General features: G+C 37.4%; 1 long non-coding RNA gene across 1 annotated transcript in view; it reads left to right on the forward strand.

Moving 5' to 3' along the window:
* Positions 1 to 21562, forward strand: part of LOC104006913 (uncharacterized) — a 505712-nt gene that overhangs the window by 287492 nt on the left and 196658 nt on the right. Inside the window, exon 3 of the long non-coding RNA XR_010158107.1 lies at positions 9698 to 9770. This is a non-coding gene — a long non-coding RNA (uncharacterized LOC104006913). The remainder of the gene's footprint in view (positions 1 to 9697; positions 9771 to 21562) is intronic.

Raw genomic sequence — 21562 nt, forward strand, 5'->3', positions numbered from 1 at the left:
AGATTAATGGTTTTATGCCTGCTAAGACAATATCTATTTTGCACTCCATGGATTAAGGAGTAATTTTGACTTTCAGGTCTTATTATCTAAAACATTCATTTCCTAGAGCTAAAGTTGCTATAAATAGTGATTCCTCTCACAGATCTGGATAAAGTAAATTGGAAACCTTCTGGAAAGGATTCATCATTCTAAATGCCATTGAGAATATTCATGATTCATGGGAGGAGGTAAAAAATATCACCATTAACATGAGTTTGAAAGAAGCTGATTCCAACTATCATGGATGACCTTAAGAGGTTCAAGACTTCAGTGGAGAAACTAAATGCAGATGTATTAGAAATTATAAGGGAACCAGAATTAGAGGTGGAGCCTGAAGATGTGACTGAATTGCTACAATCTCATGATAAAATTTAAATTGATGAGGATTTGCTTCTTATGGATGAGCAAAGAAACTAGTTTCTTGAGATGGAATCTGCTTTTGGTGACAATACTATGAACATTTTTGAGATGACATCAAAGGATTTAGAATATTACAGAAACTTAACTGATAAAGCAGTGGTAGGGCTTGAGAAGATTGACTCCAATTTTGAAAGAAGTTCCACTGTGGGTAAAATGCAGCATAGCATGCTACAGAGAAATATTTTGTGAAAGGAAGAGTCAATTGATATGGAAGATTTTATTGATGTATTATTTTTAAAAATTGCTATGGCCACCCCAGTCTTCAGCGATCACCAGTCTAATCAGTCAGCAGCCATCAGCATTGAGGCAAGAACTTCCATGAGCAAAAAGATTATGACTTGCTGAAGCCTCCTGGAATTGTTAGCATTTTTTAGGAACAAAGTATTTTACAAATTAAGATAGGTGCATTTTTTTTAGGCATAATGCTATTGAACACTTAAAAGACTCCAGTATAGTTACACATAACTTTTATATGCACCGGCAAACCAAAAAATGTATGTAACTAGCTTCATTGCAATATGTGCTTTATTGTGGTGGTCTGGAACTGAAACCAAAACATCTCTGAGGTGTGTCTGGATAAAATTTATGCAGATTACCCTAAACAATATATTAGTAAGTCCAACTAGTAAAGCAGTGGAGACCAATAACATTTCTTGCAACCCCTGTTAAAAAAAAATGACTCACCTTGCACTCTGGTGTCTGGTGTCACAATAGTGTTAAGTTTTCAGCATTGGGATATTCTTTTCTTTTCTCTTCAGAAGCCTTAATATGTTATGCTGACAATTTTGGCAGCTATCAGAGTCTTAAATTCAATGTAGAAAAGCAAATATGTTTGTTTTATTAACAGGGAACACGTTCTTCAAGTGAAATAGTTTATAACACACATGTAAACAATGTCTGTGGAGCTGCTGCTGTGGTCCTGAGAATGAGTGGGGAGGAAGCAGCCTCACTTCTTCTCCTTTCAGTGTTTTTTCTTGGACCCTCCCACTGTAAGTGAAGAAATCATACACGAGCAATGCAAAAAATGAGAAGATCATGTCTCTTCCTGAAGAAAGGTTTTCCCAGATGGCTTTTGGGCAGCGACCATGAGAATGGCCAACTCCTAAGGGTGAGGGCTGTCCACGTGGACTGCTGAGTGACAGTGTATGGCCTTAATGTCCGGAACTTGGGTTCAGAAAATATCCTAAAGTGGTTTCCTCACATACATATAAAGACAACCATAGACTGGTTCTTCTTAAGTCAAACTAATTGGGAAACTGAGAAGGTTCTGGTTGCTTCCATTTTAGAGATAGAGGAGAAACAAGGAAATTGAGAAAACATTGAAGGATCTCTCTTTTTTATGTGGAATAAAAATTTACATCTTTTTCTCAAAGAGCTAAACAATTCTGAGGAAATTTATTTTACCACATCCTGGCTAGAGTATTGCAAGGGGACTTACAGAGTCTTTTTATTGACCTGGAGTTTATGTTCAAACATATTCATGAGGTGTGATAATAGTCTTTAAAATTCCCCTGGATCATCTGAACTTAAATGTTACAGCTATAACATTGTTTACTTTTTAATATAACAGAATATAAAAGGATTCCAGTACGTTGCCACATGTAGTCATCCGAGGGAGAGAGAGAAAATTTTCCATAATGAAAAACAGATTAGTCCTTCCTAATTGTGCACTAAATAAGCCGCCCTATCAAGCTAATGAATTGGTACCTTGATGGTGTCTTGCATTAGAAATTTAATTTCAATGAGCATGTTTTCCAGTTATTAGGGACCATAGATGATGCTACTGTTTTCACTCTCCTGAGTTTAAAATTTGAAAGTACTGAGATTACCTTAAATCTTCCATCAAAATTGATTCTGTTTCCCCTTTTAAAACTATAAGAAAATTCTCTACTATCCAAAGATAAAGTTTTTCTCTAGTGCAAGTGACTCCCCTCAAATAACAAGGGCAAAGCCAAGATGTGGCTATATAAATGCCTCCATGATATCTCTATTTATAATTACAGCTGCCTCATGATTATTAACAGAAGAATGTTTGTCTGTGGAAATCATCCTGTTTTGCTTGCGTAATTACTGGCTAATAATTCTATTTGTTCAACCTCATAAACAGGAACATAAACCGGCCTACATGTTCATGGCCCAGTTTGTAAGCTTGGAGCTGGATGGAGGCTTCCCTTCTGCTTGACTGGCAGGTGGACAGCCTGCTTCCTGTTTAACTTCCACAGCATATTGTCGTGTAGAACTGCAAACCATTACAGAATCGAGATGAATTTCTGCTGGAGTCTCAGCTTTGTTTTAAGATTCATTTTCCATCTCACAAAAGTAGCGATCTTAATTTGACAAGTGATACAATCTCTCCTGCAAAACTCAATATTAGATTCTTCCTCCTTTACCATCGTGGGAGGATCAAGTTAGAAATAAATTGTTTATCTAATGTAAAATATGGTGCCAGAGACAGGACCCCCTCTTCCCTCCAATAATACCCTGACAAGGTGTTGTTATAGGACAACTCATGCACCCATCTATAGGTTTTTAGCTAGGAATGAGTTGAATAAAACCGTTCTTCATTTGTTGCTGTTGGGAAATTAGTGTAATGCATTTCCTGGGCTAGGTTTTTTTTTTTTTTTTTTTTTTTGAGACAGTTTCGCTCTTGTTGCCTAGGATGGAGTGCAATGGCGTGATCTGTGACCTTGGCTTGCTGCAACCTCCGCCTTCCAGGTTTAAGTGATTCTCCTGCCTCAGCCTCCCAAGTAGCTGGGATTACAGGTGCCTGTCACCACGCCTGGATAATTTTTGTATTTTTAGTAGAGATGGGGTTTCATCATGTTGGTCAGGCTGGTCTCGAACTCCTGACCTCAGGTGATCTGCCAGCCTCGGCCTCCCAAAGTGCTGGGATTACAGGCGTGAGCCACCATACCCGTTTTTTGCTAGTCTTACGATAAAGATTAGTGTTTTGAATTAAAAAAAGGCCACGAAAGGTGATTAATAGCTTTAAAATATTTTTAACAGACTTCAAATTAAACAATTACCTGTGATGTACAAATGTAACTTATATGTTAAGTAGAGATCACTTCATTTGTGGTTGAACTTTACCTCTTTTAATTATGAAAATGTGCTTCTTGGAGAGGTGGGAATGACCTTTTCCTAACACTTTTAATTTATCCTCTGCCTGGAGGAGAGAAAAATACTTTAGATAAACCATCTGGAAAACTTCTAATTTGTTCTAAGAAAAAATAAACATTCTGCTCAGCAGAAATAACCCAACTGGCAAGAGTCTTCTTTCCATTTGGATTATTTCTTATCTACCCTTTATTATTGTTGTAAATTAAACCTTTGCATCTAAACTCAGCACCACATAAAATATAGAGGACAGTATTTGCCCTGCCTTTCTGTAAAATGTTTTAGAATTAAAGATATAGAGATATCTGTATGTATATGGCCAAAACAACATACAGGCTAATGAAAAATGTGTGAATTATGTGGCTGTTTACTCTTTTGTACTCATAGATTTTAATATAAAGATCCCCTTATTTGAATATATATAGTATGAGAAGACAAATTTTGGTGAGGAAACTCCTTGGTGCTAAATACAACTTAAAAATGTAAACTCATTTTAAGAAATGTCAAATTTCTCACGGAGTCAATTGTTACTATTTATTGTGTGCTTTCTCTGTTCCTGGCCCTATACTAAGTTTCTTACATGAACTAATGAAGAAGGTCCTAGTGTTATCCCCATTTCACAGATAAACAGAGTTAAAGAGAGACTGACTTGGACCAACAAAATCATGGGACCAATAAGTTCTACAGTTTGGATTTGTACTAAGGAATTCTGTTCTCATAGAATGCATTGAACTCATACAACATTCTAAGCTTTTATATAAAAAGCAGTTTGGCCGTAGGAATAGAAAAATGCACTCAGCCAACCAATACTGCTTTACACTATACAGTTTTAATCTGAAAATACTTTATATTTAGACTTTAGTTACTGTATATGGTCAATGTATGTAATGTATATAAAATGGTATTAATATGTATAGATGGTAGCTTATCACCTTTTAAGAAATGAAAATAAAATAAAATAAAACAAAACATAATAGCTAATGTGCAGGAATTCAGGAGCCATGGAGGTCAGCACAGGAGCAGCAAACTGGTTTAAGTGGAGGGGTGGTTTACTGCTAGCATTGTGATCAGAATCTTGTCCCAGTGACCAGTCTCCTGAGGTTGAATGGATTGAGCTGGAAGGAGATAGCTGTCACTTAAGCACTCTCAAATGAGTCCACTCCTTTTCCTCCTTGCTATCACACCTTATTCCTGTGGTCTCTTACTTATTTCTGTAATTAAGTCAAAAGTCTCTTTTCTGGGCTCCCTTACTCTGGTTTTCTACATTTCTGTTCTTTAATTCACCAATCCATTCTCCACATTGCTGCTAGAATGTGTTCTATACAATTCAAATCTGCTTCTCTCATTTTTCTATTTGAAATTCTTCAATTGCCTCTTAGTGCCTTCAGGATAAAACCCAAACTCCTTAGTCCGACACGCAAGGCCTTTCATGTTTGGTAGCTATAAATATCCAAGTTACAGACTCTGATGTGCAAAAATGTAACTTTCTTTATTTCAGTAACTCGATTTGACTTTCCAATTCTTAGAACTCAGTCTGCAAAATGGCAGACAATTTAATCTAGATATTTTCTAGATTTCTCTGTCTAATTTACCTGTTTTTCAGTCAGCTCAGGTTTAACATTCAATCATAATCAGAATGTCTCCTATATGTATTTTCCCCACCCACATCAGTTAGTAGAATATTCAAGAGGCACCAGGGTGAGTGTGGTAGAGGACACCTGTGTGTCAGTTGTAATCCGAATGGATTCCAGGCCGCCTTTGCTATAGCTAGTGACTCCACTCCCATCTTGGTTCCTGGAACTGGTGGCTAAACCTCCTTAGATCCCAACTGGAAACGAGTTACTCCACAATCTGCTGTGGAGTGCCTTTATTTTGGCTATGGTGACCTTTAGGAAGTCCCAGAAAGTCTTTATTTATTAGGTTGGTGCAAAAGTAACTGTTACCTGCCCAAATGCTCATCAGTCAACAAGTGGATAAAGAAACTGTCATATATATATATATATATATATATATGTATACACACACACACACACACACACATATATATATATAATGGAATACTACTCAGCCATAAAAAGGAATGTATTAATGGCATTCACAGCAACCTGGATTGGATTGGAGACTATTATTCTAAGTGAAGTTTTGAGTTGGAGATGCTGCTTGGATATAGCTAGTGAACCCACAAATGAATATTCCAGATTATCATTCTGTCACACATTCACCTCCCGCTTACTTTTTTTTTTAGTTGGATTTGTTTTCATAATCTGTCTTGCAATAAACACACACAGACACACACATCACCTGGCTAACTTTTTTTTTTTTTTTGAGACGAATACCAGGGCCTGTTGTAGGGTGGTGGGAGGTGGGAGGGATAGCATTAGGAGATATACCTAATGTAAATGACAAGTTAATGGGTGCAACACACCAACATGGCACATGTATACAAATGTTACAAAACTGCATGTTGTGCACATGTACCCTAGAACTTAAAGTATAATAAAAAAATTTAAAAAGTAAAAAAAAAAGAAAATTTTTGATGTGGGTATATATGCACCTGAGTTAACATCTGAACCTGGATTAAGAAGATGCTGGTATTGTTTAAATAGAAATCACAGGTAAAGTTTTAAGAGCTAGAATATGTTTGCTTTTAAATAATGTGAAATTAAATAAGGGTTATGTTTCCCTGTAGATTTTTTAAACAGTAGAGTTAATGAATCAAAAACATGACTTAGTATCAACACATGGATTCCATGCCAACTGGTAATCAATCATATACCATATAGCAGTACTTTATTCTCTTGAGTAAGGACATTTTCACATTGCTTACCATTATTTTTTGCTAGGAAATTTCCTTTGAAAAGATCACACTAGGTACACTTAAACCTAATTAAATAATAAAAATCTCAGAAGTAGTGGAATTTAATAAATAAGTTGCCTAAATTGTGGTTCAAGTTACATATAAATGTATGTACTGCATATTAAATATTTTCATCTGAACTTTTTAAATAACAGAAAATAGTTTTTTTCTACTTTCACCATTTTTCCCCACCCTGAACAATATGGTTTTGTATGTATATTTGTTCTTTTTTCCACCAGCTACCATAAATGTATGGAGATGATGTCAATGAAATACTGAATTGGATATTAAGAAAGTGAATTTTTATACAAATTAAGATATAATATACTGATGTGATTTTATGTGTATATTTTATGTATAAAACTTTTGTGTATTCTCATAATTGTGCTTTAGAATTTTTCTACTTTTAGTTGAATACATTCTTACATATTACTGTAGCTTTCTTATTCCCTTCCCCTACCTTATCCCACTTAAGTCAGCATTTTTTAAACCCTGACTCTTATGGTAAAATGACTAAGATTATCCCAGCCCAATTATTTTTATAATGCATGTAGTCTTCTGTTGATCTATTAAGTACTCTCAGACCCCACCAGAAAAATGCTGGACCTGGGCTTTGCCGTTACTGTGTAAAAGAGAAAGTAAAGGGCATGAGGAATAAGAAAGGTTCATCCTTCAATGATTAATTATTGTTATTCTCTAAAGGGATATGTCTTCTAGATATCATGAAACTTGTATGTGTCACCTCTAGGATAGAGCTGATTTGATATAGGTTGAATTTTTAAAAGATATCAATAAATGGACCAATCCATGGGGATCTAAGAAGGAAAGATGATGTATGAATGAGAAGTCAATAAAGACTGAAAAAATTCTCCTGAATATTACCTTATCAGGAAACCCTGACTCATAGGGCTTCTAATTTGCACTCCATAGCAATCCCTGACTCTCAACCCTTCTGACACTCGCTGTCCAGGTGAATCCACAGCCAAAGCCAAGGACATATCAGCAATTTCGACTTGGTCTCTGGTCTCATTGGTCAACAGGCAAGAGGTAAGAGGACTGAGCATTCCCAAATTCACATTATCTGGTGAAGGGGGAAAGAGAGTATATTAAGTGGTTCTTGCATTGCTATAAAGACATGCTTGAGGCTGGGTAATTTATAAATAAAAGAAGTTTAATTGGCTTAAGGTTCTGCAGGCTTTATAGGACACATGATGGCATCTGCTTCTGTGGAGGCCTCAGGAAGTTTCCCCAGAAGTCAGAGTGGGAACAGTTGTCTCACATGGCAGGAGCAGAAATAGGAGTGTCGGGGGAGGATGCCAAACACTTTTAAAGGACCCGAGCTCTTGTGAACTCAGAAAGAGCTCACTTACCACCAAGGGGATGGCCCAAACCATTCATGAGGGATCCAGCCCCATGATCCAAACACCTCCCACCAAGCTCCACCTCCAGCATTAAGGATAACATTTCAACGTGAGATTTGAGTGGGGACAAATATCAAAACTATGTCAGAGGGAATGAAATTTTAAAATCTCCAGTGAGGGTTCATAAAGAAAGTATTTAGTTATAATATTGCATGTGATTGCCTTCACGAATGCAAATGCTGTAAATCCTATATACACATTGAGGATGATTTAGCATGATAGTCTAGAAGATTTTTCCCATTGTAATCATTTTTCCCCTAGGGAGAAATATTTTATGAATTGTAAAAAATGGATTTTAAAATTAATTGTAGTGAGAAAAACAAATTTATATATTGAAAACTGTCTATTGTATGTGTGTGTGTTGTGTATTGCTATACGTACATATATATAAGATATATAAGCTTATGTATATTTAAATTGAAGATGACTTATGGACAAAATGAGGGCACGTTTGGATTCTGTAAGCATTCTACCTTCTAATTTACTACTTCTTTTCTATACCTTGCAGACAGGCCTCTTGCCTGTATTTATAGAGGGCTCTGCTTCTACCAATAATCAAAGGATGATTTGAGGTCATAGACAAAAGAATCACAGATAATTAAGTATAACACTTTATTGATTAGGACAGGGTCATGCTTCCATTTGTTTGAGAAGAGAAGATGGTACACATTGTGAATAGCCAGGGAGATGCCATGCACTTAGAGGACTTCTAGAGAGGATATAGTGTGTAGGTGTGGTGTTGACTAATGATTGCCAGGTCAGGTCTCTTCTCTCTTCTTCCTGGGCACATGGCTGAACAGCCACCCTTGTGGCCAGTTGAACATGAGAAAAAGTGAATGTGTAACCTTTAGGTCACTTGTCTAAAAGGAAATCACTTTCCTTGGACTTCTTATGTTTTCTTTTCCCTTGATTTAGAACATAGAGGTGTCCACATTCAGCTTCAACTCTGCAAATGAGGACACAGTCCTGGGAATAGGGGGCCCACAAGATGAAAAGAACTTGTCTGAATGAATTTATGGCCTGGAATTTCTACATACTTTTAAGCAAGATAAAAAATATGTATTATTCAATGTAAGGTGACTGTATTTTTTGATGTTTTGTGGCCAGTATCTTCACTAGTATAAACGGGCTCAGGATGAGTCCATGATGAAGAAGAAGAAAACCTCAGGGTTATGTGATTTTATGTGGTAGATATATCCCAGGCTTGGATGTTTCAGATAAAAAGAAAATAGACACAGCAAAAAACAGATAGGGCTATCTCCAGAAGAGATGAACATACGTAGAGAAAAGGCCGAAAGTCAAAGGAATGTGTAGAGCATAAAGCGGGGCTGGTAAGTAACTTAATGGTAAAGATGGGAGGAACTGATCTGAGGCCCTAGAATTGTACTCCTCAAACTTGAGTGTGCAACAGAATCACTGGGAGAGCCTGCTAAAACAAAGTTTCCTGTTAAAACTGGAAATTATTGCTTAGGCAGATTTTGAGCTGCTGACTTGTTTAATGGGCTGTTTCTGCCAACACCTCTGAAATTCATATTTCGGTATTTACAAGTGAACTTTTTCTACCATTCTTGGTCTGACAATCATATTATATATCTTGGTCTCTAGAGTTTGACACTACTGCACTTTGTCAGTGTAATTTTAAAATTTCTTTAAAGATAATAACTTTTTAAATGATATCTGAACATATGTCCATGTGGAATATGCACTTATTAAATGCTTTAGAAATTCTGTTATTTAATTAAAATTAATTTGTATTATAATTCAATAGAGAGGTTAAAAGTTATAACACTCTGACAGTGAAAACCCGATGCCACAGGCTAATCACTGTTTTTCTTTTTCATAGCTACAATAGAATATGTACTTGGACTCAGGCTCAGAAATTACCAAACTGTCATAACTGACCCAAAGATGCTTCCGTAAGTGTCTTCTTTTTGCAACCATGAAAACTCTATGTTCTTTTTGCTTATTCCCCATTTTACTTACATGAAAATTTATTTCACTTTGTTGATTATTTCAAAATTGTCCATCTTGCCTAATAGACTCCTAGAAACCATAAATAACAGATCATGTATGTTGTATTCGTCATGATATTCTCAATGCCTTACATAGTGCTTGGCTCACAGGAGGTCATACATTTGCTAAATGAATAAACTAATAGATGAATGAATGAGGAATAAATGAATGAGTAGGGAATTAACTAATATTGAGCATATATACATTTGTGTGTTACATATGTATGTATATTACATGCGTATATGTACACACACATACCACCTTGGACAGCACTGTTTCTTATAAATTTTACAGTGTTTTAACTGAAATTAGAAATTTCATTTCCCTATTAACATATATATGATATATATATATCATATATATCCACACACACACACACACACATATGTATGGACAATGATAATCTTAGTTCATACTTCCTTTGCCCAATTATCATTGCTAAGTAGTTCTATTTCTTTATATCCAGTTACTTATAAGGTTTACATAACCATTAGCTCTTTTAGTCTTGCAAGCTTGGGACACTTATTTGCAGTGTTTTGACCCTGCTGAAAGATTTTTCTGTTGGTTTTTGTCCTTGAATGAGACTATTTGGAATATGTCCTTTTGCCTTTTAGTTTTGGTTAAGCATGAATCTATTCTTTTGTAGTTATTTTTGCCTTTTTTTGGTTATAATAATGTTTCAGAAGCTTCTGTTCTTTTTCAAAAACCATTTGATCATGAGGGAGTTGGAATGTTACATTTCAAAAATTGAATACCTCATCTTGAGGAATGAAAAGCTTTGAAAGGGAGGTATCCAATGTCCTTGCATTTAGACTAGAGCTGAGTCTGAGCTGACTTGAAAGCTGAGACATCAAAAGTATACAATTTAGCTCAGTTTTCTCAAACTAATCTTCAAGACACCTAAAATGCAAGCTTTGCTCATCTGCCTCCTTTCAGTTCCAATATCTTGTTCAATTTCTGAAACACAAGAACAAAGGTTTTATGGGAAATTGTTAGTTAATTGAACCATGCTTATTGTAAGAATGAAGGGACTAACAAATGGTAACAAAATTTGTGACAATTTTAGCATTTTTAACTTCTTTATCTGTAAATTTAAGTAATTTATATTCAATATACATTTTCTTTGAATTATCGGATACTTAGTATGTTTAATTTTTTTTACCCAACATATACTAGACAATCTGATGGCTTACAAGAGTGTTTAAATAATTATTTACACATCTAACCTTTTTTATTTTAATTGACAACAGAGTATTTACAGAACTTTGTTCAAGAAATCTAATATACTATGTTTTTACATCTTACCTCTCTTTTGTTTTTAGTATAAAGGTTTTCCAGTATGAATGTATAATTGCATGCCCTTTTTTCTAAAACAAAAATAAATTTCCACTGGGTAAATGATATATGTTCATTGTAAAATTGGCCTGAAAAAAAATTAATGTATTTCTTTAACAAAAACATGTTTATGTTAATAGTACTGTTTAATCTTTTTTTCCAATCAGAATGGTCACTTTTATGTTTTTTTTTAAATCAACTTTTCAGATCTTCCTCTGAACTTTATTTTTTTCTGAATATCAGAAATAACTCTTTCCTTTTTCATTATGTTAAAGTTTAATCATTCCCGGAAATGACACTGAAGTTTCTGATTTTATGGGAACCATCTTTAGACACTGTCTTAATTTTCAATTGGGTATATTGTTTGTACCACTTTTTCCCAACTTTTAAACAGCAGATATTTTTAAGCAACTGCTATTTTCTAGTGAAGTTATAACTACTTTCAAGCGATTCTTATAACTTGCCAGCAAAATATATGTACATACAATTACAAAAGGATAGATTTTATTTTAAAAAATGAAAGCATTAAAATCACACAAATGGATTACTTTTAGTGACTGTGATAGTTAATAGGAAGTGTCAACTTTATTGGATTGAAGGATGCAAAGTATTGTTTCTGGGTGTGTCTGTGAGAGTGTTGCCAGAGGAAATTCACATTTGCGTCAGTGGGCAGGGCGTGGTGGCTCATATCTGTAATCACAGCACTTTGGGAGGCTGAGGCTGGTGGATCACCTGAAGTCAGGAGTTTGAGGCCAGCGTGGCCAACATGGTGAAATCCCATCTCTACTAAAAATACAAACATTAGTCGGGCATGGTGGTGTGCACCTGTAGTCCCAGCTACTCGGGGGGCTGAGGCAGGAGAATCACTTGAACCTGGGAGGCAGAGATTGCAGTGAGCCGAGATCACACCACTGCACTCCAGCCTGGGTGGCAGAGCGAGACTCTGTCTCAAAACATAACAAAACAAAACAACACAAACACACACACACACACAAACATTTGAGTCGGTGGACTGGGACAGGCAGAACCACCCTCAATCTGGGTGGGCACCATCTAATCAGCTGCCAACATGGCTAGAATGAAGCAGGCAGTAGAAGTTGGAAAGAGCAGATTTGCTGAGTCTTCTGGCCTCATCTTTCTCCTATTCTGGATGGTTCCTGCCCTCGAACATCAGACTCTAAGTTCTTTGTCTTTTGGACCTCTTCTATCGTGGAAAGGGCAGCAGTTTGTCTTCACCAGAGTGGACACTTCAGATATGGGTTTGGCTATCCTGCAAACAATGCTTCTGCCAAGGCTACCATCCATGGATTCATGGAATGCCTTATCCACTGTCATAGTATTGCATACAGCATTGCCTCTGACCAAGGCACTCACTTTACAGTTAACGAAGTGTGGCAGTGGGCTCATGCTCAAAAAATTCACTTGTCTTACTATGTTCCCCAACATCCCGAAGTAGTTGGATTAATAGAATGGTGGAATGGCCTTTTGAAGTCACAATTACAATGCCAACTAAGTGACAATACTTTGTAGGGCTGGGACAAAGTTCTCCAGAAGGCTGTGTATGCTCTGAATCAGCATCCTATATACGGTGCTGTTTTTCCCATAGCCAGGATTCATGAGTCCAGGAATCAAGGGATAGAAGTGGAAGTGGCACCACCCACCATCACCCCTAGTGACCCACTAGCAAAATTTTTGCCTCCTGTTCCCACAACATTATATTCTGCTGGCCTAGAGGTTTTAATTCCAGAGGGAGGAATGCTACTATCAGGAAATATAACGATTCCATTAAACTGGATGTTAAGATTGCCACATGGCCACTTTGGGCTCCTCCTACCTTTAAGTCAACAGGCTAAGAAGGGAGTTACAGTGTTGGCTGGGGTTATGGACCCGGACTATCAAGATTAAATCAGTCTACTACTCCACAACGGAGGTAAAGAAGAGGGAATTCAGGAGATCCGTTAGGGCGTCTCCTAGTATTACCATGCCCTGTGATTAAGGTCAATGGGAAACTATGACAACCCAAATCCAGGCAGGACTGCAAATGGCCCAGACCTTCAGGAATGAAGGTTTGGGTCATGCCAGCAGGTAAAAACCCACTACCTGCTGAGGTTCTTGCTGAAGGCAGAGGGAATACAGAATGGGTAGTAGAAGAAAGTAGTTATCAATACCAGTTATGACCACATGATCAGTTGCAGAAGCAGGGACTGTAATTGTCATGGGTACTTCCTCTTATTTTATTAAGAATATGTTTGTGCATGTATACACTTGTACTAATAAAATATCTTCATTTTATTTATTTTCTTTTTCCTTTATCATGTGACATAAAATTTACTGACTTCATATCAGCATTTAAATGTTAACTTTATGTAATAGCATTTAGGTTAAGGATTGGTGCACTTATGGTTGTACAAAGGATAGCCATATTATGTTAAGCAAAATTATGATCTTATTGTCTTGAAGATTGTGATTTTGTGAGATGTGTATGGGTTCAAGTTGACAAGAGGTAGACTTGTGTTGGTTAATATCAGGTGTTAACTTGATTGGATTGAAGGATGCAAAGTATTGTTTGTGGGTGTGTCTGTGAGGATGTTGCCAGAGGAGATTAAAATTTGAGTCAGTGGATTGGGAGAAGAAGACCCCACCCTCAATCTGGGTGGGCACCATCCAATTGGCTGCCAGTGTAGCTAGAAAAAGCAGGCAGAAGAAGGTGGAATGAGCGGACTTGCTGAGTCTTCTGGCCTTCATCTTTCTCCCATGCTGGATGCTTTCTGCCCTGGAACATCAGATTCCAAGTTTTCTGGCTTTTGAACTCTTGGTCTTACACCAGTGGTTTGCCAGGGACTCTCAGGCCTTTGACCACAGACCAAAGGCTGCACTGTGGGCTTCCCTACTTTTGAGGTTTTGGAACTCAGATTGAGGCACTACTGGCTTCCTTGCTCCTCAGCTTGCAGACAGCCTGAGACTTCACCTTGTGATCACGTGAGTCAATGCTCCTTAATAAACTCCCTTTTGACTGGGTGCGGTGGCTCACGCCTATAATCCCAGCACTTTGGGAGGCTGAGGCGGGCGGATTGTCTGAGGTCAGGAGTTTGGGACCAGCCTGGCCAACATGGTGAAACCCCATCTCTACTAAAAATCCAAAAAAAAAAAAAAAAAAAAAATAGCTGGCATGGTGGCAGGTGCCTGTAATCCCAGCTACTTGGGAGGCTGAGGCAGGGGAATTGCTTGAACCAGGGAGGCAGAGATTGCAGTAAGCTGAGATCGCACCACTACACTCCAGCCTGGGCAACAGAGCGAGACTCCATCTAAACAAACAAACAAACAAACAAACAAAAACTCATTTTACATATGCAATATCCTATAAGTTCTGTCCCTCTGGAGAATCCTGACAGTGACCTAGAGTTAGGGAATAATGTAGACTAGCATGCTTCAGTAACATTCAGAGAATTTGGTAGGTCATTTTGGTGCAGTGTAGTGGAGTCCAAGTAGAGTGACAATCTTACTGAGCTGTAAGTGGCAGATATTGCAATTCAAGGCTGCTGAAATGATAGAGATTTGCTGGGTGGTGGTACCAGGGAAGTGAAAGCTTTGTGTCTGGATTGGGAGTGAAGTCAGTTGTCTTTGTACGTGTTCACTACTTTACTATGGGTTTTTGCCCAAGTGCTGGGTACTCATGAACAGGAGAAACTTCCTGGGCCTTAGCAGAGAGCAGATCCTTCAGGCATGAGAGCTGAACATAGCTACCAAATGTTGAGAAATGCTGGGAGGTACGGGAGCTCTGGCCTAGTTGGAGTGGAAAGACCTCACTGAAGATTCAGGCGTTTGGTTGAGACTTCAAGAAGGCCTAGCCTTGGAGGTAAGGAGCATGTCCTAGAGTAGCAGCCACACTGTAAGAGTAAGAACCAAACATAACCAGAACTACTCTAACAAAGAATAAATTCAAGCAATTCAGGTGTCCAGGGTTCTTCCATTTGTGTCTCTTTCTTTAATGCCTGACTGTCAAGGTAAGCATGCTTGTCTGGATCAAGCAGCTGGAAGGGGAAAAATAGGAGGATCACACCTGGGAGATTTTTAAGAGCCAGGTGTAGAAGTCTACATTATTTCCGTTCATGTTTCATTACCTAGAACTCAGGCACAAGCCCATGCCAACTCCATGGGAAACTGGGAAATGTGGTTTGGCTCTAAGGCTGTAAGACATGGAATTAAATTTGGTGTGTAATTAGCCAATCTCTGAAACATTTACAATGCACACTGAAGCGGGGAGGGCCGGTGAGGAAGAGAGAGGAGCTGGAAAGATTCCAGTGTTGTGAAAACAAAATTCATTTCAAATCTTCATCTGTTTCTATATCTGGGAAAGGACACATCCTGCTCAAGAAGAACTGTTCAACACTTTCCCTACCATCATCAGGGAGAAAATTTCTAAGATTGTATGAACTTACATCAAGTGATCTTACTCTGGACATCGCTGCACTGGCTCCAGAAAGTTCATTTTCATGGAGCCAGGATCCAGCTGCTTTGGTTTAGGATTGCTGCAAGTCCACACAGATGTAGCTAAGAGGGGCTCCTGTAGGCTCTCAGTGCCTGCTATCAGCAAGAGGTGGCTGAGAACCTGAAACTTTGCCTTTTCTTTGAGTACAAATAAGTGCCTAAAGTCCTTACTCATCCAAGCACACAATAAATCATACATAGAAACTCCACATACTTAATGGCCAGATATGTGTGATCACTGAGAGTTTGGTTTATGGATTTATATAAATGATTCAAAATAAATAATATGCATATCTGTGGGCAATAAATGTAAAAAATATTATGAAAAATCAATAGATTTTCAAAAAATTATCAGATACATTTATTGCTAAACAACTTGATATACCTTCTCTTCTGCTTTGTTCAGCCTGGCACAGGAGTAAGGTAGGGGATGGTAAATAAGAGGAAGAGAGAAAGAAGATCTTGAAGATGGAAGTCAAAATGTCACAGCAGGCAGTGTAAAGGGCAGAAACAACCATTCTAGGTAAGCTCACAAAAATCTTCCTTTTGTCTTTATTAATGGCAATGATCCCATTTGTGTGGAACACTAGAGTGCATTTAGATTAAGTGTTCTCTTCAGCTTGATTCCTAAGCTCATCAAGATCCTAAGAGCAGAGAACTGAACAAAGCTGGGGAGCTTATCCTGAGCTTTGAAGAGATTATCCCCCAAGTTCCCTGGCAGGCCTGCAGAAGGTGACCTGCCTGTTATCTCAGAACACTCCATACAGCAGAGATCATCAACACCATTATGGCCCTTACCGCCTGTAAATGCCTTAAGCAGCTTTAGATAGAAGATACATGGCATAGGCCTGCATCAGAAAATTTCATCACCATGATTTCTCTGCTGGGCCCTTGTTTACAAACATTGCTCACATCTTTGGGTTTGACAGGAAAACAGCAGCTGTTTTCTGATCATTTGGCCATCTGTTCTTTATTGCTTATATTATTAACATTTACAAGGGATAATTAGTATTTTAAAGTGACTAAGATGATTGATCAAGAAACACCCAACTGTCTTTTACCATGATGCCTGGCTTAAAAATGTCAAAGGTAGCAGCAGTTATTTAATATATTAGCTCACTCTGAAATTGCAATATAGTCCACCTGATAAAATTCTCTCACTTTAATAATCAAGAAGCTATATATAGATATATATGAGATATATCGTATATATATCGTATATATCTCATATATCATATATGAGATATATATGATATATATATAAAGTTCACTCTATTTAGTCCAATTTAATTTCTTCATGGTAAGTCCACATAAAGTATCTCTGACTGTCCCAGTCTATAACAACCTCTTTGTCACTAAAAAGGTATTTTGAAATCCACCTAATATTTTAAAATGTATTATGATTAATTATTTTATTTTACTTGTTTTTATATTCATTCTTAGCTCATTTTATGAGTTTGATGTCTTAATGATGTGCTTCTGTAAGGCTCGGAATGTATTTTATAATTTTACCCACTCACATCATCACATCATTAAAATATCGAGTAGTGGCTTGCCCTGAGTAGATATATTCTAAATTTGTAAGAACAGACAACTGTAGCATGGGCCAATTCTAAATAATGAAATGATGGCAGAGATTCTACTCTTGGATTTGAAGGGTGTAAATTGTTAAAATTGCTAGTTTATATAACTAGCAGTTATTGAAAGTCTACCAGGTACAGTCATCTTGCCTGAATTACCATAATACCCCTCAACTTCTCTTTGTGCCTTCAGCCTTTTCTTCTCCAATTCATTATCCACACCACACCTAGAGTGAGTAATCCTTCTATAATGCCAATTCATTCATGTTTTTGCCCTGAGTATAATAATCTTCCAATAGTTCCCCATTTATTTCAAGATAAAGTGAAACTTCTTGGCATGACATTCAAAGTTTATGATGATCTGGCTCCTGTAGGTCCCCCTGCCCATGCCATATTTTCTTTTCTTTTTAAATTTTACTTTAAGTTCCAGGATACATGTGCAGGATGTGCAGGTTTGTTACATAGGTATACGTGTGCATGGTGGTGTGCTGCATCTATTGACCTGTCTTCTAAATTTCCTCCCCTCACCCCCATCCCGCAACAGGCCCTGGTGTGTGTTGTTCCCCTCCCCTGTGTCCCTGTGTTCTCACTCTTCAACTCCCATTTATAAATGAGAACATATGGTGTTTGGTTTTCTGTTCCTGTGTTAGTTTGCTGAGGATGATGGTTTCCAGCTTCATCCATGTCCCTGCAAAGGACATGATCTCATTCCTTTTTATGGCTGTATAATATTCCATGGTGTGTATGTACAATGTTTTCTTTATCCAGTGTTTAATTGATGAACATTTGGGTTGGTTCCATGACTTTGCTATTGTAAATATTGCTTCAATAAACATACCTGTGCATGTGTCTTAGTAGTCGAATTATTTATATTCCTTTGAATATATTCCCCGTAATGGAATTGCTGGGACAAATGGTATTTCTGCTTCTAGATCCTTGAGGCAGCACTATACTGTCTCCCACATGGTTGAACTACTTTACATTCCCACCACAGTATAAAAGTGTTCCTATTTCTCCACAGCCTTGCCAGCATCTATTGTACCTTGACTTTTTAATAATCACCATTCTAACTGGTATGAGGTGGTATCTTATTGTGGTATTGATTTGCATTTCTCTAATGATCAGTGATGTTGAGATTTTTTGCATATGTTTGTTGGCCACATAAATGTCTTTTGAGTAGTGTATGTTCATATCCATTGCGCACTTTTTGATGAGATTGTTTGTTTTTTTCTTGTAAGTTTGTGTAAGTTTCTTGTAAATCCTGGATATTAGATCTTTGTCAGATAGGTAGATGGCAAAAATTTTCTCCCATTCTGTAAGTTGCCTGTTCACTCTGATGATAGCTTCTTTTGCTCTGCAGAAGCTCTTTAGTTTAATTAGATCCTATTCATCAATTTTGGCTTTTGTTGCAGTTGCTTTTGGCATTTTTGTCATAAATTCTTTGCAAATGCCTATGTCCTAAATGGTATTGCCTAGGTTTTCTTCTAAGGTCTTTATGGTTTTGGGTTTTACTTTTAAGTCTTTAATCTATCTTGAGTGAATTTTTTGTATAAGATTTAAGAAAGGGGTCCAGTTTTAGTTTTCTGCATATAGCTAGCCAGTTTTCCCAGCATCATTTATTGAATAGAAGATCCTTTCCCCATTGCTTGTTTTGTCAGGTTTGTTGAAGATCAGATGGTTGTAGATATGTGGTGTTAGTTCTGAGGCCTCTGTTCTGTTCCATTGGTCTATATGTCTGTTTTGGTACCAGTACCATGCTGTTTTGGTTACCATAGCCTTGTAGTATAGTTTGAAGTCAGGTAGCATGATGACTCCAGCTTTCTTCTTTCCTTTTAGGATTGCTTGGGCTATACGGGGTCTTCTTTGATTCCATATGAAATTTAAAGTAGCTTTCCCTAATTCTCTGAAGAATGTCAATGGTAGTTTGATGGGAATAGTATTGGATCTATAAATTACTTTGGGCACTGTGGCAATTTTTATGATATTGATTCTTCCCATCCGTGAGGATGGAATGGTTTTTCATATGTTTGTGTCCTCTCTTATTTCCTTGAGCAGTGGTCTGTAGTTCTCCTTGAAGAGGTCCTTCACATCCCTTGTAAGTTGGATTCCTAGGTATTTTATTCTCTTTGCAGCAGTTGTGAATGGGAGTTCATTCATGATTTGGCTCTCTGCTTGTCTATTGTTGGTGTAAAAGAATGCTTGTGATTTTTGCACATTGATTTTGTATCCTAGACTTTGCTGAAGTTGCTTATCAGCTTAAGGAGTTTTTTGGCTGAGACAATAGGGTTTTCTAAATGTAGAATCTCCGCAAACAGAGACAATTTGACTTCCTCTCTTCCTATTTCAATGTCCATTATTTATTTATCTTGCCTTATTGCCCTGGCCAGAACTTCTAATACTATGTTGAATAGGAGTGGTGAGAGAGGGCATCCTTGTCTTGTACTGGTTTTCAAAAGGAGTGCTTCCAGCTTTTGCTTATTCAGTATGATATCGGCTGTGGCTTTGTCATAAATAGCTCTTATTATTTTGAGATATTTCCATCAATACCTAGTTTATTGAGAGTTTTTACATGAATGGATGTTGAATTTTATCAAAGGCCTTTTCTGCATCTATTGAGATAATCATGTGGTTCTTGTCTTTGGTTCTGTTTATGTGATGAATTACATTCATTGATTTGCATATGTTAAATCAGCCTTGCATCCCAGGATGAAGCCGACTTGATAGTGGATAGTGGATGGTGGATAAATTTTTTGATGTGCTGCTGGATTTGGTTTGCCTTTTATTGAGGATTTCTGCATCAGTGTTCATCATGGACGTTGGTCTGAAGTTATGTTTCTTTGTTGTGTCTCTGCTAGGTTTTGGTGTTAGGGAGGGGTCCCTCTTTTTCAGTTGTTTGTAATATTTTCGGAAGGAATGGTACTAGCTCCTCTTTGTACCTCTGGTAGAATCTCATCTTGAATCATAGTTCCCATAATCCCCATGTGTCATGGAAGGGACCTAGTGGGAAGTAATTGAATCATGAGGGCAGTTACCTCCATGCTGTTCTCATGATAGAGACTGAGTTCTCAAGAGATCTGATGGTTTTATATGGGATTTTTTCCTTACTCCACTCGTACTTCTCCTTCTTCTCCTTGCTGCCAACATGTGAAAAAGGATGTGTTTGCTTCATCTTCCACCATGACTGTAAGTTTCCTAGGGCCTCCCTGGCCATGCTGAACTGTAAGCCAATTAAGCCTCTTTCCTTTATAAATTACAGTCATTAGTATGTCTTTATTAGCAGCATGATAGCAGAGGAATACAATACTGTATCTCACATATAAGATATAATGTTAGATTCTGAAGGAAAGACACCAATATTAGGACAAAATGGTAATTATTATAATGGCATTTATAATCTATATTATAAAACAGAATGATGAAATTCATACTCAAGTGAAGAATAAACAAGTTACTGTCAGTAATCAGTAAAATGCAGTATAACTCTGCTCTTAGATATATGCAAGAATATAATGTAAGAGAAGGTGTAAAATTCAACTAATTTATTTATTATACTTTAAGGTCTGGGATATATATGCAGAACATGCAGTTTTCTTATATAGGTATACATGTGACATGCTAATTTGTCACACCCATCAACGTGTTATCTACATTAGGTATTTATCCTAATGCTATCCCTCCCCTTGCCCCTCACCCCCCGGCAGGCCCCGATGTGTGATGTTCCCCTCCCTGTGCCCAAATATTCTGACTGTTGAACTCCCACTTATGAGTGAGAACTTGTGGTGTTTGGTTTTCTGTTCCTGTGTTAGTTTGCTGAGAATGATGGTTTCCAGCTTCATCCATGCCCCTGCAAAGGACATGAACTTATTCTTTTTTTATGGATGCATAGTATTCCATAATGTATATGTGCCACATTTTCTTTATCTAGTCGATCATTGACAGGCATTTGGGTTGATTACAAGTGTTTACTAATGTGAATAGTGCTACAATAAACATACGTGTGCATGTGTCTTTATAGTAGAATGATTTATAATCCTCTGGGTGTATACCCAGGAATGAGATTGCTGGATCAAATGTTATTTCTGGTTCTAGATCCTTGAGGAATCACCACACTGTCTTCCACAATGGTTGAACTAATTCACTCTCCCACCAACAGTGCAAAAGCGATACTATTTTTCCACATCCTCTGCATCATCTGTTGTTTCCTGACTTTTTAATAATCACCATTCTAACTGGCAGGAGATGGTATCTCATTATAGTTTTGATTTGCATTTCTCTGATGACCAATGATAACG

The sequence above is a fragment of the Pan troglodytes genome, chromosome 5, assembly GCF_028858775.2.
Source record: "Pan troglodytes isolate AG18354 chromosome 5, NHGRI_mPanTro3-v2.0_pri, whole genome shotgun sequence".
In the NCBI taxonomy this organism is placed as follows: domain Eukaryota; kingdom Metazoa; phylum Chordata; class Mammalia; order Primates; family Hominidae; genus Pan; species Pan troglodytes.